Source organism: Phyllostomus discolor, chromosome 2 (genome assembly GCF_004126475.2).
Source record: "Phyllostomus discolor isolate MPI-MPIP mPhyDis1 chromosome 2, mPhyDis1.pri.v3, whole genome shotgun sequence".
Classification (NCBI taxonomy): domain Eukaryota; kingdom Metazoa; phylum Chordata; class Mammalia; order Chiroptera; family Phyllostomidae; genus Phyllostomus; species Phyllostomus discolor.
The window spans coordinates 47733534-47751797 of NC_040904.2; the positions used below are offsets into that span (position 1 = coordinate 47733534).

Genomic DNA, 18264 nt, shown 5'->3' on the forward strand with positions numbered 1-18264 from the left:
TTTTCTCTATATAAATTTTCTCAACTCCTGCCTACATTTTTACTCATGAGTTCAACCTTTGTTATTATTTCTGTGAAAAACATTTGTTTTACCCTTAAATGGGTTTAAGATGACTAGTCATTGCAAATTACTTAACTCCTCAATGAACCCCTCACTCAGTAGCTTTTAGAATTATTTAGTTGAACAGTATTTTTTAAATTAAATATTCAGTTAATTTCAACCCAACTAACATTTTTCAAGCACTTCTTGTAGTGGGCAGTTAGACAGCCATGAGCAGAGCAAGGAAAATGGGTCAGGTACAGAAGGCCACCAGTGCAGAAACTCCCAGTGCCCAGCATGGGCACATCTGGGAAGTTAAGGATCTTGCCACTAGGGTAACCTTTCCTCCCCCAGCATGTCTCTAGTCATGTGAGTTAATATTCCCTTAGAGGAGGAACGAACAACAGGGCCAGAGAATAGCCCTTAAGCATTAAGCTTGAAGGGCAATGAGGTTCTGACCTATATCAAATACATCTAGGTCTCAGTTGTGTTTTAGCTTCTGGCCAAGAAAAGCAGCAAAACCAGACAAGTCATGCCATGGTTGACATTAGGACCAGCTGCACTGAATAATGACTCACTGCCCTGGGCCTTACCAATCGATGGGGACCAGGGACATACCTGGAAAGCTTGTGAATATTCTATTGGGATCCTCCCCTGAAAACACCAGATAAATACCCCCGAAACAGAGGACCCCAAAACGGTGCTCCTCTCAGATTCTCTCTCTCCCTCTCTACCCCTCTCCCTCTCCATGATCTTCCCCTGTCTCCCTCATCCCCTCTCCCACTTTCCCTCCCCCTTTCTCCTCCTAACTCTGGAACACCCTCAAGCCTTTTTGCATCTCTTTCCCCCAGGCACATTTTCCTTGCCTCTCTCACCTAAACTCCTAGGGCCCTTTCTTTGCTTATATAACTTGTGTTCCTAAGCCCAATTTCTTGTATAGCTCACTTCTTCTGCCTCTTCAACTTTCCAAATAAACTTTCTGTTATAATTTGAGTTTTGGTTCTGAATTCTTTCTTAGCCAGAACTCAAGTACCACGGTTGCTGAACCAAAGTATGGTCTGACTCCACTGGTCTAATACCTGATGCCGTTTTCATTTTGCTGCTGCTGACACATTTATCTAGATGGTATAGGAGTTGCAGAGAATGCTTTTTTTCATTTGTTCGTGCATTCATTCAGTTGACTTTTTCTTGAGCATCTACTAATGACCATATCCTGGATTGGGTGTTTGGATATAAGAGACTGATTTAGATTCTTTCTCTCTTCAACATGCACAAACAAAAGTGTGAGACCGTGTGGTAATTTTAGTGATCTAGATGTGAAAACAGGCATTGTGCCAGGCATTGTGCTTTGGTAAAGCAGAAAGACAGCTTTACCAAACCTTTCTAGAGCAGGAAAACCTTCATAGCAAGGGAGGTGCTTACTGTTTAAATAGGGTCTCAAGTCCACTAGAAAAATAAGACCCATACTAGGGTTAGGTTACATTTATAAACCCATCTTTGTGAAAACCAACCTCTAAGTTCCATGTGTTACTTTGAGCATCCCCTCATTAGCCTGCAGTTTCATGAATACATTGTTTTCAATGTTTTTCTGTTTCATTCAGGGGCCTTATATCCTCAGAATAACTGAAAAATAGATGTGATGATGTTACAGACTCACTTTTGGGACATAATTACTGTATGAACGCATACATCTGTATTTCCAAAGTAGGAACAATAACATATATACACACAAATGATCTCTTGATGGTAGGACAGTCTACAGAGTCCTTTTTCATCTACCATTTTAGTTACTGCTTATAGAACAAGGTGATGCTTGCAGGTTTCCCGAGTGTCTGAAGCACTCTTACTGACAGACATTAGCACAAGAATTGGCACTAAATAATGGTGTATGGAGGATTAGCAAAGAATTTTTTGTCTTTATTCCAAAGTAATCATGCTGCATTTTATGATTTTATTTAGATTACAAGACCAGGTCTGTCCAAAAGCAGGTGTTGAGGAAACAGTTTTTTCCACTCTGTGGGTCACCTCTGTCACTTGCCAAATGAGAATATTGCTGCTACTACTAACAACAGCACCAATTTTACCCTACTGGATTGAGGTGAAGAGTAAAACCATTAATCTGCGTGCGAGCATAATGTGTACAACTGGTCACAGTTGTGAATACCTAATGCACTTTTGAGTGACCAGATTGTCAGTTACTTAAGCCAAGGTGAATCAGCTTAATTAATTATTTTTATCTGTTTCTCCAAACTTTCTGACTTAGCTTCCTGTTTCCTCTCTTCTGTTTGTCCCAGAGTGATTGCCGACAAGTGCTGTACATTCAATAAGCACTTGTTGATTTATTTTTTTAAAGTACTACTGATATTTTTGCTTAGGATTCCTGAAACATCTTTAATTCCTAGATTATAAGTTCTTTTGATAGAACTCTTATAAATACCACATGAAGAAGTTGAGCATTACTTTTAGGCCAAAGCAATTTACTTTTCAAAAATCTGATTAATTTCAACACAATCAGCCAGGATGTCAGGAGATCTCAGTGTCTCTGATAGATGCTGACAGGTGAGGAAATTAAAATCAGGGAGGGAAGCAATTAAATACTGGCAAACATTACTTTAATGAGACAACCAAATCATTCACAAGCCATGGAATATGTTGTATTCATGATAAGTGTCTTAGGGTGGCAGGTGAAAGAGTGCATTTAAAAATGTTCTTCATAAAGGATTTGATGATGGCAATGAGGACCTTTTCATGTCTGTCATCTAATGCCTTTGGCATAATCTAACATTTCAATTGCTTTTTGGACAGATGTCCTAATAATCATGCTTTAGATTATGACATTGTTTAATTTTTAAAAACCTTAGTATAAGTAATCCTTTCCCTACCACATTTACCACCACATAAAACTTATCAAAATGAACAAAGTATAGACAAAATAATTTCTGGCTTTGTAAGAGTGAGTTAGAGATAATCATGGTCACAACCTGTGAAAAAAAGAAACAGAAAAATGCATATTTCATGCAAGTTTTGTTTCAGAAGATTTGGGAATTAGAGTGCTAAGAAGAGAACCCAGGTCCTCAATCCACATACAGGTGCTCTTTTCAAGATAACACCTTCTATTCAGAAAGAGCATTGGGGACCACAGGGCTGAAGAGCTACCCGTTTATGGGATTAATGGGAGTTTTAACAAGTTCTATCACATTTCTTAATAAAATATAGCACTCATATTAAGTATTAAGAGGCATGTTTACATTGGTCTCAGCAAATCTAATGCCAGACGGTTGGACTTTTTGTTCATAATGTTAGAATCATCATTCTAGTGGATTATTGCTTAAAAATTAACCTAGGGTACAGTGATTGATTCAGAAGATACCACGGTTTGTCTAAAACTTGTTGAAACAGGTCTTTCTGTGTTTTTCATTTCTCATGTCCTTCTGTTCTTTTCTTCTTTTTTCCTTTATTCTCCCTCATTTTTCCACTCTCATTTTTTCCTGATTTAATTTTTTCCTCCTGTTTTCCCCCAAATGTAGTAGAAATCGTCTGTTATTCTATATTAGTACCAACTAAGTTTGGTAAGTCTTGCTTTTGCTTAGATTCCAATTAATAAGTTGAAGTTTTGTAAGTTAGAGGTTGATTGTAGAGGTTTTTTTTTGTTTGTTTGTTTGTTTTAAGTTTTGGTTGAAGTTGCTTCTGGAGATGAGAACATTTTTCCTGGGAGAGGATGGCTGGTTTGAGAAAGGGTGCAAACATGCCGGGTTCTGGTCCAGCAGCTGTAAAATACACAGAGGTGGCCTAGAATAACTGGCTTCATTACCAAGACGCTAGAGTAGGATTTGTCCATTGTCCCAGGTGTCTTTCTAGGCCTAGAAAAGACTAGAAAGGTCTTCTCCATTCCATTAGGAAATACTCTGGAGTTCCTGAGAACACATGACATTAAAATCAAGTGACGAGGGCTGGTGAGCTTAGCTGGAAGGCTTCAGGTTTTCTACTGCATAAAATGAGAATTACTAGTGAAGGCCCCTTCACAAAAATTGAATGGTGTCAACTTCTGTTGTTTCTGTGGCTAATGTTTTGAGGGCTTGCACAAGGATGTTGCATCTTTGAAACTTCAATGGGGAGAACTGAGAAAGTGTTTATGGCAAGCCTGCATCAAACACTGCTTCTGCATCAGCCAGCTTAGTAATGTGTTACCTTCTGGTTAGACCACAGATATGAAGTCTTCTCTTTCTCCTTTCACTTGCCAATGAACAGTACTGAATATTAATGTTTTGGTGCCTTGACAATTGAATTTTGTATGGTATACACTCATTTTTCCTTTCCCTCCAAATAGAGCATTCTCAAATTAGGGGCTGCATTATGAGTAGGAGGGTCCTCTCTGGTTTTGGTGTCAAGGTACCAGGTTGAATTTTTGTGTGTTTGGGATTAACTGCATGCACTTTGAAGTTTGGTTTTCTTATTGGCTAAATTAGGGCAAAAAGGTCTCATTGGGGTTATAATGGGGATGATTTGACATAAAATGGTCATGTAATAATTTCCCACAGTATAAAGTATGAGGCCAAAAGATGATTAATGTTTTAATTTTGGTGTCATGTGACGAGAACTACTTATAGGGCATCATGTCAACCATGTTCTCTTGTTAATCTGATTTGAGTCTTCTATGAAAATGAGATATATTGCAACAACTTCCCAAGGTCTTATACTTCTCAGTAAATCTATCTGTTGTTTAAAACAAATGCTTTTGTCGCAGTCCTGTTGGAAGCACCATCTTCCTGAACCTGAGAAACGATACAATCACACACTTTTAAAGGACTTCAGATACATCCGATCTTCTCCTTAAAGCAGCAGCTCTTACTTTGGCGGGTTGAGAAGTCACTTGATTTTTCATTTTGAGGCTTTGCCTTTTGGAACAAAAGTTCTTTGTGATGTATTAGGTGAGGCCATCTGAGACTGACATAGGCAAATATTGTTGTACTTTAAAGCTAGAGGCACAGACTACCCAGTCCAGAGATATTCTCTAGCACTGTGTGCTTATGATATCATTTTTTGATCATATAAACATAGGCTCATAGGAAGAAATATAGTTGGGTGTACCACCACTGTTTACATCTATTGGTATGAAATAATGGAGGAAAATCTTACAAATAATGTTTATGTGAACTTTGGCTATGAAGTAGATATTATAATCTTCATTTACATATAAGGACATTGACACTCAGATAGTTTAAGTATCTTGCCTAAGGTTATCTGTAAGAGGAAGACAAGTCCAACCAGCTCTAAATCCTGTGTGTGCCTATTTCTTCATGTCAGTCAATAGCTAGTTTTACTTTATTATTCTTTCTTCCACCAACCCAAGTGGATCAAGTCAATGAGCTGTTTGTGTTTTCCCAACCTAGTGTCTTAGGAGAAACTGAGGTAAAAAGGAAAGAGTCTAGCCCAGAGGGTCCCAACTCACTGCCATGTGCTGCACTATGTGGTCTTGGCAAGTTACCTGCCTTTTTTGAACTTCAGCTTCCACATCTGTAAGATGAGGACAGTGATGCCCGTTTCACATGGTATTTGTGAAGGTCATTATGAGACAGATGTTTGTTCCCTTCTCATCGTCTCTGTTCCTCTGTAAGTTTCTGTTTCCTCACCTATGAAGTCAGTAAAATAATCTTTTCCTGCTTCTTCATCAGGTTGGTGTGGGGTGATATGAGGTAATGAATGTGAAAATGTTTTGCAAAATAAGAAACCACTATGTAGTTATGTGTTTATGATGATTTATAAATAAACACAGCTTAGTATCTAAGAGTAACTTTTACCTAATTTTTGTTTTCAGACACTACTGTTGCAGTTTGCTGAACCTTGTGTCCTCTGACCACTCCCAGAGCTATTATCTGAGGTAAGAGAGGACTGTCTTCATACTTAGGAAATGCTAATAGGAATCTTAGCCAATAGTGTTTAAGGTTGATTTCACTCCCACCAGAAGAAACACAAAGGTCTTTCATGAGCACCAAAACTGAAAAATAGCCAAGAAATGAATTCCCTTTCTTTTATGTTTTCTTGATTTAATTGTCTCTTTCAATTTTTAGCCCTTAAGGTTAAACACCAGAAGTTCAAAAACATCAGCTATGCAACAGATTCAGATTTAATAGGTATTTGTCTATAACATGCCATGTACTAGAATGTTCTTATGTATTATCTGCTTGTATGCACTGATGGCATGTGGCAGGATGACTTTCTCTCTAGTTTCCTGACACCTTTTTGAGTGTGTTTTTCACTCCATTGTGCTGCCAGTGTTTCCTGGCTCTGACTGAGCCGAACTTTCCTAGTTAGATCCATCACCATCTCTTAGCTGCCCCCCCAAAATCTGAAAAAACAAACAAACAAAAAAAAACAAACCAAAAAAACAAAAACGTAATCCAATGCTTCAACAACAACAACAAAGTCCAAAGAATAAGCAAATGAGTTTGAGACTTTTGAAACCCAGGGCCCTTACATACTATCCAGGGGGATCTGTGTGAGGAAGATCGGCCTTTCACAGAGGAATGCCCTCTTCTCGAGTTTGTCAAGAAAATGGAGGCCCAAAAAAAAAAATGAAAAAAAGCATGATAGCTGTAAAATTTACAAAATGTGAGTTTTCTCCTACCGCTAACCAGTTGGGATCTGCATTTCCAAGTTTGCTCTGCCATATTCTTTGTTATCGTTTAGAAGTCTTTGGTACAGGATTTGTAGAAAAGCATCTTTGTGGAAGATCTGATATCATCATAAAAATACTGTAAAATTTGGTCTGCTGAATATTTTGATAATGAGTTTGGTATGTTATTTTCATCATCTTGAGCTTGTAAACATGACTTTAGTTACGTAGACCTTGAAAACAATTGAAGTTTGTTGGTACTGCCCTGTATTTGTAGGAATTAATGATTTAGAATTAAGTGGAAATTATGCTGTTATGTTAATAATGGTTCTCAAAGCTGATATTCACTGTATGCATTGACTAAAAAACACATCATGTGCGAATGAGGTGGGTGATATATGGACAGCGAATCTCCTCCATAATTAGATTAGTTGTAGCAGCACTTGTGTTGGTTAGAGTTTGTTCTCACGACTACAAAAAGAGATTACAAGAAATGTCACCAAAAGTACAGGAATGGATCCTGCGCATCATTTGGTCCCTGTCTTGTCCATAAAGTGCCCTTGAAAAAAATCTCCCTTATGTATTTCATGTACTTTCATAGATAAATATATCAGAAAAGAATGTACTATAGACATGTAATATCAGTTTTTGATAGCTTTGTTAGGCAGAGATCTGACTTGTTCATTTAGAAATCTAATTATTATATTAACTTTTCTCTAAATGCTTAAATTATTATGTATTAATAGAATAAGCTTTGAAAAGTGGTTAACTGTGCTCTTTCCTTCCTTTTGCACTGAAACCCATCTTGAAACTACAAAGAGAGGTTGAATCAAGCTTGGTAAAATCATGAAAAATTGTTCATGAGAAAGAGGAATTTTCTATCTATCTATCATCTATCTATCTATCTATCTATCTGTCTATCATCTATCTATCCCTATCATCTCTGCATGCCCTCTATATTTTGGAGGTGGGAGCTGGTGGAGAGAGAAGGATAAAGATTTCTCAAATAACCTTTGGAAGGTGGAGAAGTAAATATTCTGGGGACATGCTGCAGAATTTAAAATAATCTTGTGGTAATAATTGGTATCAGTGGCAGTAATGAAGAAAAATAACAGTTTAAATAAATAATTAGACTTCACAGTAGATGTGTCAACAGGCACCCACTTAATGAGTATAATCATTGTTTTTCTCTGCTCTTAACGTTGATCCACTGACTGTGGTGTGTTCTCTGTCCCATTTCCAAACCAAGTCTATTTAAAGCTGCACTTCATGGAATCTGAAACGGTATACCCTGTTTACTATTTAGAGCTGATACCCAATGTTCTTTAATAGGCAAGCTCTGTACTTGAACAGGAACAGGCTTCTGGCCTTCTGTAGACTGTTGATTATTCCTGTTTTCAACAGTGTGATTCATTAGCAGGGATGAATAATACCCAATTAATTCTCATGAACTTGTCTATATTGCTAGAGTGACTTGTTTATTACAAGTTGATGGAATAACCCTAGACTGCCTTAAATCAGACTGCCAATTAATCAGTTATTGTTTTCTGAGGTAGAGGTAGAGGTAGTAGTTTTAAATTAAAGTAGTATTATTATTATTTTAGCTACCTGGATAGGCTATCATTGTTTGGCGGAGTGAAGCAGTATATTTTATGTTAGGATATGTCAACCAGAAGTCATGAGAATCTAATTCTAATCTCGTCTCAGGCTGTGCCACCTTGAGCAAGTCACCTTCTGTCTCCAAGGTTCACTTCAGCATCTCATAACAGATGGAGTCAGACCAGTCGATCATGGCATTGATCAACTACTTCTAGTCAAATGTGTTCTTATCTGTGATTTTCTTTCATACCCCTGTCCTTTCTCTCTCTTGCTGCCACTTGTCCAAGGTCATAGGAAAATCCTGGGACTCTACTAGAGAGCTGGTATGAAAACAGTTATTCTTATATTTAGCTTTTGATTCTTTTATATACTAGAAGAGCAATTAGGGATTTGAATTATACACTATGATTGGGCATTTATGCTATGGCTCTTCAGTACCTCCAGTGACATCTAGTTTCTGGTTAGAAAGGTAAAAAAATCTTTCTCCATGTTTCTCAACTTCATGATCTTGTCTTATTGTTAGCGAATCCAGTGAACTTATCCACTGGTAGCATCAATTTGTTCTTTGTTCTGTTGTTTGACTTTTCTAGGTTGAATCATTGAACTGTAAGAAGAGGTGAGAACATCAGAGCCAGGGGGGACTTTAGGAATCAATCTAGCCCAATTCTGTAATTTCAGAGATACAGATATTGGGGTCGAGGGTGGGGGATCCAATTTGTCTAAGGTGTTAGTAGCAAATCCTAACTAGAATTCTTTCTTCTGACTTTATAATTATATGTCTATTTTAGAAGGGAATCCTTTCTATAAACTGTTCTTTCACAATCCAATAAATAAAGGGCCATTGTCTTTTAGGCTAAAGCAGTGTCAAGGCAGGATGTGAGATGCCCTTAAAACATAAATGGATTCTAGGCAACTTCATTAATCCCTTGGGGACAGTGAAACAGAGGGTTCTGGCTGGCTTCTGCTCTCTGTGTTTACTAGGAGAATATGAATTCCCCTGCAGTCTTTTCTGTAAGAGATCATTTGACCCTGACATCACCACTGTTTCCTCCATCCATCTTTTGGTCTTCTGCCCTTTTCTAATCCAATGAATGATAGGAAGCTGAGGATGAGCTCCTAGCTGGCTGTGTGCATAGTTGGGAACATCAATAAAGGGAAGACAGTTGAAGGATTGATAAGCAAGAGGACAGGAAAATAAGAGCCAATCCAGTGAAATCTAGTTCAAGGCCTGCAATTCTGAGTTGCTAGCAGCATCTCTCATTCTTTTGGACTTTTTTGCCTTATTCTTGTGGGGCTGGGCAGGGACAGAGAAGCACCTGGAATGATCTTTGCCAAAACCAAACTCATGTTTTCATGACATTTCCAAGTCCAGACAAGAGAGTTGTAATTATCCATTAGTTAGAAGATAACTTAGGAACTGTACTTGAACAATGATTAAAAAAAGTTTATAGCATCATTAAAAAAGAAGGGGTGAACCCCCCCAAAAGAGAAGATAACTTAGGGGCCACTGGATGTAAACACTAGTCACAGTCTTCCTAATACTGAGATACAGAGCCTGGAAATAATTTTACTGAGTCTGAGGTTCAAATTCTGCCTCTAATTAATTTGCTATGATTTTGGTGAAGGGATGATCTTCCTTTGAACCTCAGTTTCTCCAGGTATGAGATAGGAGAAAGAGGAGTGTGGAATAGCGGAGAGTAAAGGTCTCCCACCCTTATTTTCACGAGTCTCTGATTTGCCCAAGGTCATATAGCAGGTTTGCAACTGAGCTTGGTCTTGAATTCAGATCCCCTTACTCTGGTTTGGAAGTTATTATTGTGATAACTTCCACTGCTCATATTTTCTAAACTGTGTACTTGCATCTCTCAGCCTTGTTTTATTAAATAAACTTTTTCTCTCAGTTGACAGGTCCCTTTCTGTCAGGGGACTTACCCAATACTGTTGTTCTTAATTTGCATGTAAGTGTGCACACATGTGTGAATGTGTATGCTTGGGAGTAGAGGAGAGGATTATGGAATATTTGGAGACTCAGATATAAATCTATGAAATAGTTAGAAAATGCACATGTACATAGGATATTGGTTAAAATTTTAGTTTTGTAGACCGTTTGAAGGCCAGACATAGGTTCTAAGTTAAGCCAAAAGTAATTTTAATATGGGAACTTGGAGGTGACATTTGGGGAGCATACATCTGTTGCTGTGGGATTTTTCCCACAGTTCACCTATTTTTCTGCTCTCGGCATCCACCTTACTTATGAGCATGACTCTGGATTTTTACTTGTTTCAAACTCTTGAATGATATTTTCACATTGAAACTCCTGTTCTGCTTGCTTGCTTGCTTGCTTGCTTTGTTCATTCATTCATTCATTCATTCATCAATCAAATTACTTTTGGATGTTAGCCATTTTAATATATTATTTCATTTATTCTCATGAAATAAAAATTGTTTTTCCCATTTTTCATATGTAGTAATTGAGATCAGAGATTTTGAGTAATAAATAGCACAGCCTGGATTTAAATCTAGATCTGCCCCAAGATATCTGAGTACCTGCAGTGTATCTTCATATTGAATATGAAGAGGGACAATGAAACAATTCTATAAACCTTAGGAATCAATTATATGATAGTTAATTAATTAAATGGTTATCTGGCACCTTAAGGCAGAATAAGAACTGTTGGACAATTGGATAAAATGTATTATGAGTGAGTTACATTTTTCTTTTTTAAAACATTTCTATCAAGTTAGTGGTCTCAATTTCTTCATTTTTGTAAGTGAGATGAAGAGGAGACAGAGTGACTGGGGTCATAGTGCCCTGATCATACTGTGAGTTATCAACTGAATTGGAATTTTAATGCTTTGGGAAATCCATGTGTTGTTTTCTCTCTGTTCTCTTGAGCGTGGGATTTTTAACAGAGACAGACTTCTGACCATGCGTGGATCAGCACAAATGCAGATGTGAGCAGCTAGGACTTGGATCGTGCCAAGATGTAATGACTGCCACATGTGTGAAGCTGATGCTCAGTGCTTAATGACCCACTGTGAGAATGTGTGGGAACCGTGAGAGTGCGGGCTGGTGTCAGAGATGGAAGAGGCCTGAGAGATGGTCAGGGACTGCACCTTCACCTTACGGACGGGGACCCGGAGGCAGAACAAGAACCAGACTTCATTCTGGCACTCTATAGTAATACTTGCTTTTTAGACTGTCTTCCTTTGACTTATACTCACACTGACAGGCAGCTGTACCTGAACTGGGAAAACATTGTACTAGCTGTGTGACCTTGCATGTGTTACTTGATTTCTTTGGGTCTCAGTTTTCTTGTCTGCAAAATGAAAATCATACTTGACTTGGGACATTTGTGATGATAATCAAAATACCTTTGTGCTGTGTAATACTCAGAAGCATTACGGTCACTCTAATTAATAACCCTTGTCATAGCCCAATGAGGTAGTCACAGCTGTTTTGTTCTTACAGATTCTGTTTCCTAACTTCATCTTGATACTTTTTAGATCCTCACCTCTCCACATTTGGTCTGAAGACCAGGACATCAGCATCACCTGGGAGCTTGTTAGAAATGCACACCTCAGGCCCCACTCCAGGATCTCCTGAATGCGGATCTGCATTTTAACAAGATCCCTAGGTAGTTTGTTTGCCTGTTAGAGTTTGAGAAGAATTGTTTTAGGCCCCAGACCAATTTCAAGGCTATTGGCCATGACTTGCTGACAATGACTGGCAGACTGCCAGCATTTGGGGCATGCCTCATCCATGCTTTGAGATAGCTGGAGGAGACCTTGTGAAGTTGCTCCCTGGGCATAATGGGAGGCTGGCTGAAGGCATCCAGCAGGCTTTATCTTTTCAACGCTCTGCATTTCCTCATAAGTACTATTCACCAGGGGTCAAATTGGGATTGGATCCCAAGTCTTTCTGCTCTGAGTCCATGTTCTTTTCATTAAACCACGATGTCTCAGTCACGAGGAATGCCGGGCGGTGTGGATGATAACTCTTCATTCCCTGCAGTGTGAATATTTCCACACTAGCTGTTTTACTCTGTTACTCAGTTTCTAGAGGGAAAGAATTTAAAAAAAAAAATTAAAAGCTTCAGTTGAAAGCCAGGATCCTGCAGCTTAATCAGTTATTTTCGTTTTTTAATGAGGGTGACTATTGTGAAATAAGTAATTATTAATTACTGAAAACTAATGAAATATTTTCGTTTCCTTGCTAAAAAGCATATGGAAGCTAAAAGAAAGCATATGGGTGTTTTTCAGGAAGCATATTGGTGAATGGACAAATTACAGTGGTGCCAATATGCCTTTGCTGTCTGGCTGGGGCCATCACTGTGTGTGCTGCCATCTGAGTCCTCACGGGTTGAAAGGGATTTTTTTGAATTCCCATCTGATGTGTGCCTTGGGTGGCCTCTGGAGTCACACAGCTCTGCCTCATACATCTTTCTGCCATGCTTTCACTCCAGCAGTACGGGCCTAGTGGGTCTGCATATGAAATCTTTGCTTGCTAAGTGGCTGCCATCCTTTTCCTTTCTGGAAGCCTCTCACCCTCTGCAATAGACTGAATGGGTCTGCCCAGCTGAGGGTTATGTGTTGAGATTCTCCATCTGACCGTTTACTGCAGTTGGGAAAAGCAGCATCCTAGTGGACTGCAGAACTGGACCTCCTTGCTCCACTTGGGGCTCCATGTAGGACAGCCATTGACTCTGCCCTGCACATTTCTTTCTTTTAAAGTTGGGATGATAATACCAGTTCTCCTCTGTTCACAGGCTTGGCTGTTTATTCGATTTGCAGCACATACCTTTGGCTCCTTGTCTCCTTTCCTTTGTGTGTCTTCTCTCTTGCTACATATTTAGTTGGTTTGATAAATAGCATGATGGATTTGGAAGTAGTTGAAACTAGTTTGGCTGCTCTGAGGATTGCGCACACCTTGGCTTGTGATGATCAGAGGCAGCATGCTGTTGGAGAAGGTACTTGGTTAGGTATCAGAAAACTGAGGTTCCAGACCAAGCTGACTTAATAAGCATTTACTTAGGACCTCCCAAACTAGGTGGCTTGCTAAGAAATTAAAAGAAGGAGTGGCAGGTGAGCAAGGTGAGTTTGATTCAGGACCAGCCAAAACTCAGTGCGATGTGTGAGCTGAGTAATTATACTTTGTGTGTGAGGGAATTGGGTGGAGACACTTTCTACCTGGGAATATATTATCAAACTGGGGACTGGAGTTGACTTTGAAATGTGATTACATAGACTTTGATGGGATATTTTAGGGACTTAAGCAGACATCTCTGGCAGGCAAGAATGAGCTTGAGGCAAGACCCAGAAGCAGGTGCATACCAGCTATATCCAGAGAGCTGGACAGAGATGACAGAAATGTTTTATTTGAGAGAAATCACTTATTTTCTGGTGGGCCTCATTCTCTTTCTCTGGAAAACATGAGCTTTTTACAGTTAGATTCTTAAGAAGCCTTAAGAATCCAGCTGGAATTCTACAAGATCTCCTATCCCACAGCCAGATAAGCCATTTAGCCGAACCCTGGCAGCTGATGGTGGCAGTGGCGCAGGGCCCAGAACCCAGTGTCCTGTTCCCTAGCCCGGTGCTCTTCCCACTACCCCACATAGCATTAGGATGATGGCTGGCTGGGGTGATTGTTATTATTATAGCCTTTAATGTATGGAATCGAATTTTAAAATGTTCTAAGACGTAAAACAAGTAAGACATTTAATCATCTTAGATACCGATGACCCTTCCACTGGAGAGGCTAGCTCTGATAAAATGTCACCTTTCTCCACTTGGCCTGTGTGGGCCTTGCTTTTCTGCCTGCAGGACGGGCACCTGTCCTTCCTCCTAAAGACACCTTCTCACTCTGCCTCTTGGCTCTGAAAGACAATCTTAGCATTGGACTTTGTTTCATGATTAAACTTTTCTTTGTATTGCCGTCTTCCCATGTTTGCTCTCTCCTTCTCTCCCCCTGGCTCCCCTGCGCACACACATTGTAAGGTTTCTGAATCCTAGTACTACTCTGCTTCTCTGAACTTTCTTCAGCTCCTGGCACGGTGCCCTAGATAGACATCATGCTCAATAATGAAGCACATACTGTGCTCTTCAGTGGTTTTTTCCCTCTCCTTGTTGCTTGTTTTTAAGATGGATATGAAACTTAGAAGCTTACAGACTTTCAGAACTTGAAAGGAACTTAAAAACTATCTGTCTAGCTGAGCTTCCTCCCAGGGAAGAAGGGACTTACCCTACTTTACCTGCCCAGTTAGCAGCAGGTCTAAGATGGGTGCCCCCATCTGACCAAGCAGTAGAGGGTTGGTTGGGGCCCAGGCCCCTGCTCGCCACTCAGCAGTCTTGACAGGGTTCGTCCTTTCTGTGAAGACTGTTGGGGATAAGGGATCTAAGGGTGGTGCACGTGGCTTCACTGCTGTGTGAAACAGATGGAAACAAGCAGATGAGTACTGGGTATCTACTATGTGATAGGTGTTTTCACATAGATTAGCTTGGGCAATTGTTGTAACACAGGACATATAACAGAAACCCCTCCCTAAAAGCTCTGAAGAGTACACTGTAGTGGCTGTGTGCTTACCTCCTAAGACACGGGCGTAGGGCTCTGCAGAGGGGCACACGTGATGATTCTAAGATTGTGAAGACCAGTGAAAGCAAGTAGAGGTGGAGGTCGAAATTGACATGGCAGGACGTGTGTTGACTCAGGTATAATAAGAGAGGACTCAGCTCTCCCATTCTGTCCCCACACACCCAGCTCAGAGTTTTTGGAGAGCTGGGACTTGAGTGCCTCACACTTGAGTGTACTGATGGCTTGTACTTGCTCTTATTACATCTTACTCCCTCCTCCTCCTAGCCTCCAACCCCACTGAGTGTATTTTCTTCCTCCTATTCATCTTTCTTCTCCTCCTCCTTCCTTCTCCTGAGTTAACCTGGGTGGCCTAAGGGCCTGAAGGCTGTGTGATGGCAGAGGCCTCTGTGCTGGACTGCGAAAACGCTGGCAGGGAAGGCGATACACAAATCTGTTAAATACACAGCAAAAATAGCTTATGATCTATGGGTCTCAGTATTAAGCAAGATGATATTAACGAGGTTTGAGTGCTCTTCTGGAATGTGGCAGCTGCACACGCATATTGGCTGCTTTTCCTCCCTACCTCTGGCAACTTAGAGCGGTGTTACCATGGTGCTCCTGGGCTCTGTTTAGATCAGCTATTTTCTGAAGGAGCCCCTGACCTTCTCCACAATAGAACCATTGAGGTGGTCATGTCAGTGCCTCTTGGGGAGCTGTGTGACTGGTGAGCCCCCAGTTGTCACTCGGAAACTGTTAGAAGTTGTATTCAGGACAGAAGTTGTAGTCAGGACAGAGATGTTGAACGTTAGGAGCAAGAAGTACTTTTAAATATCCTCTACTCTTGCTTGGTGGGTGAAACTACTGAAGTTCATGGAGTGGAAGTGACTTACTCAAGGTCACAGGTTGAAGTAGGGACAAGGCTGTGATAGGAACTCAGGTCTCCTGATTCACAGTCCTCTAATGTTAGAGCTCTGTCACACTTAGCGCTGCTTGAGCCATCTTTTCAGCCCAGAAGGCTGTGGGTGGAGGTGAGCCAGGCCTGGGGACCTCACTATCCCTGGGAATGGGCATAGGAGGTAAGGAGACGGAGAGGAGCTGGGTGCAGAGGAGGGAATGAGGAATTGAGGGGAATGATGGTTAGTGTGGGCATGATAGATGGTGCCCAGAGTAGATGCCTGAGGAGCCAATGACCAGTGCCCATCTGCAGAGACCCTTTCCTATCAGATTCCACGACTTGGTCACTGAGAAGTAGATGCTTAGGGGGCAGGGGAAAACAATGTCATGTTCTCTGTTGCTCCCTTTTTTGATCTTGTGCAAGACCTGGCATTAAACTACCATAAAGCCATTGTCAGCACCACTTTTCTTTTTCTTTTTCTTTTTTTTTGTGACTTTATAGTGTTAAGTATTCTTCAGGTAGTTCCCATGTGAAACACTGTCTCCTCCCCGAGATCACAGTGTCTGAGGGCAGAAACTGTGACATGAGTGGACCTTCCTCCTTCCTTCACTCGCTGTCCATGTGCCCCTCCCCGCCTTTAAACATGGCACCTGGCATAGTCTTACATCACACACGAGGATCATCGAGTAGGTTTTTTTATTGAGTTCAACTGAGTTGAATTCAAGTGATCTCTTCAAATTTTTACTGACAGTAGAAGTTGGTAAATTATGATTTTGGGGAACAGTGTTCTCACCAATTTGGATTCCTTAAGATTTCTTATGAATGCTTAGTTAATTTTCATAAAACTCAATATGTTGTCTAATATTATCCTCATTTTACAACAAAGAAACTAAAGTCATGTGAGTTGCTGAAATTCACTTGAAGGAATATGTGGTGGTGATTTATTTGCCTCTGGGTCTTCTGTCTTCAAGTGTTACGATGTTACTTTGACTCTTTCCTAGTACTTCTGGAAGCCATGTCATTCCATGGACAATGGTTTCAGCTTCTGTTAAGGAATCTCCAGCCTTTTAAGGTTATAACCTCTCCCCTTCAGAGTCTGGAAAATAATTACGAGGACTGAGGTTCAAACAGTGACTAATTATGATGCTTTGGACAGCACTCTATTTTTTTTTCAATAGGCCAAGGGAAAAACAGTACTATATACTTTAATTTGCTTATTTGCTATATCACTTAGTTGGAAATGGACTTCAGAATAACTTTAAATAAATCTGGATGCCTTCAGAATATGAGGAAAAAAGGTCTTCTGCCCTAAATGAATGGACTAATCTTGCTAAGAACAAAATGAGACCCCTGTTTTGATTATAAAAGAAGGATGTGAGAATTTTTGAGTGCTGAAGCTAAAGTCTAGATTTTGGTTGATACTGATATTTTGTAGGTTTTCCCTCAATATTTGCCATATTCATTAAATAATATCTATTATGCTTTTCTAATTTTTATGTGGTTTGGAAAAGTTTGATAACATTTCTGCATTTTTTTCTGAAAAATCATAAATGTGGAACAGTCTTTTTTTTAAAAAAAATTATATGCTAAGGAAAAACATCATTACCTAATTTAAATTTTAGTAGAGAGGTAAGGCTTATTTGTATTGCATATAATATCTTGATATCTATATCTATATCTATATTTATATCTCCTGTTTCCTTTTACTATTTAATTTTCCAGGTGTTTAAGGAGGAGGATGAGTTGAATAACAATGATTTAATTCCCAGAGAGAAAATGCATAAGACAAATATGCTGTGGATCTATTTCTTATGTGTGTATGTTTGTGTGTGTCTTTTGATAAAGTTGTCTATAGTTTGAAAGTACATAATAACTTGAGTTACTAAAAAAATTGAAACAGACACTTGGATGTTCAGGGGGATGGATAATTTATCTTTTGTTTTAGAGTTGTAGGTAAAATGGAAATCTAGACAATGGTATTGTTTGGTATTAGGTGGGGATCTAGCACTGTCTTTATATTCTTTGAGAAGAAAGTTTGTCTTGGGAATCAGACTATTCTCACAAGCTTTCTGAATTTCTTCAGACCCCTTTGATGGCCACACTTTGTTTAATTCAATTGAATCAGTTTACTCTGAACAATGATTTAGATACTATGTTACTTATTATAAGCAATGCATATACACACTAAATAATGAAAAGGAAAAAAAGAAAAAGGAAAGAAAAAGCAGCACTTTGCACCTTTTTTGCATGTTTGAAGCAGTCTGCCTTATTTTAGAATTGCATATGTGTGTCTCAGTTTCTCTAAGTAGATTAGGAGCAGCCTGAAGACAAGAGAAATGTTTTATGTAAGTTTGTGACAGTGAATTTTGTGAACTCAGGAGCAGTAAATTAAAACAACTTTGATGACATCTTTTGCTTGTAGTTGGCAGGCTTATTCAGAATCTCGTTAGAAGTCATCCTATTGCTTTTGAAATCCCTCTGCTTCGTAGACTTTCTGGGGGATGAGGAAACATTGTCCCTCTGCCTACTACAAGAGAAGTGAGTAGT

General features: G+C 39.6%; 1 protein-coding gene across 5 annotated transcripts in view; it reads left to right on the forward strand.

The window, feature by feature from the left end:
• The window catches only part of LOC114490441 (LIM domain containing preferred translocation partner in lipoma), a 636657-nt gene that overhangs the window by 153615 nt on the left and 464778 nt on the right, over nucleotides 1–18264 (forward strand). For all 5 annotated transcript variants that reach the window (XM_036017287.1, XM_036017288.1, XM_028504415.2 and 2 more), the window contains one exon: nucleotides 5855–5917. The gene's annotated coding sequence lies outside the window, so the exon portion shown is untranslated. The remainder of the gene's footprint in view (nucleotides 1–5854; nucleotides 5918–18264) is intronic.